Here is an 825-nt window from a genome sequence, read left to right on the forward strand (position 1 = left end):
ATGACTAACTCCTTAGTCACATTTCTTGCAAGCTTCTTGTGATGTTGTATTACCGAGAGGGTCCAGAGATACCTCTTTGTCAAACGGAGTGACAAATCCCGGTCTCGATCCATGCCAACCCAACAGACACCATCGGAGATACCTGTAGAGCACCTTTATGATGACCCAATTATGAAGTGACGTTTGATAGCACATAAGGTATTCCTCTGGTATCCGGGAGTTGCATGATCTCATTGTCAAAGGAAGATATACTTGACATGAAGAAAGCTATAGCAAATAACTTAAACGAAGTTATGAAAGAAGCTTCTGACTCATATTGTTCATGGGTTGAGAGAAGGAGTTGAACTCTAGGAGGTCAAATCCCCCCTTGTTCCTCAGTAGCTCAGTGGTAGAGCAGTCGGCTATTGACTGGCTGGTCGTAGGTTCGAATCCTACTTGGGGAGATTTTATACATTCTTTAATGTAAGAGTAAAGAATTGAATTAAAGGGATTGCTTTGACCCTTAGGAGTAGGTAACCTATTCGCTATCCTTGCTTCTATTTATATTTTATGATATCTCATCGTATCACATTCTGTTCTATGATTCCACTTTGACAAAAGGAAAGAGCATACCTAAGTTCAACAGCTTTACGTCCGCTATCCCGATCATGATTTTCCTACCCTCGGGGGGAAAGTAAAGGCCCTTCCCCCTTTGGAAGGCTATGGGCGAGGAGGTGAGGGAGTCCTGGATTAGGGGGTGTCCGGATGGCCAGACTATGACCTTTGGCCGGACTCCCGGACTATGAAGATACAAGATTGAAGACTTCATCCCGTGCCCGGATAGGA

The 825-nt window shown here is 44.2% G+C and overlaps 1 non-coding gene across 1 annotated transcript; it reads left to right on the top strand.

The window, feature by feature from the left end:
• The first annotated feature begins 371 nt into the window (after window positions 1-371).
• TRNAN-AUU (transfer RNA asparagine (anticodon AUU)) lies at window positions 372-443 on the top strand. The gene has a single exon. It is a non-coding gene; the product is annotated as a tRNA-Asn (tRNA).
• The last annotated feature ends 382 nt before the right edge of the window (window positions 444-825 follow it).

The sequence above is a fragment of the Triticum aestivum genome, chromosome 2B, assembly GCF_018294505.1.
Source record: "Triticum aestivum cultivar Chinese Spring chromosome 2B, IWGSC CS RefSeq v2.1, whole genome shotgun sequence".
Classification (NCBI taxonomy): domain Eukaryota; kingdom Viridiplantae; phylum Streptophyta; class Magnoliopsida; order Poales; family Poaceae; genus Triticum; species Triticum aestivum.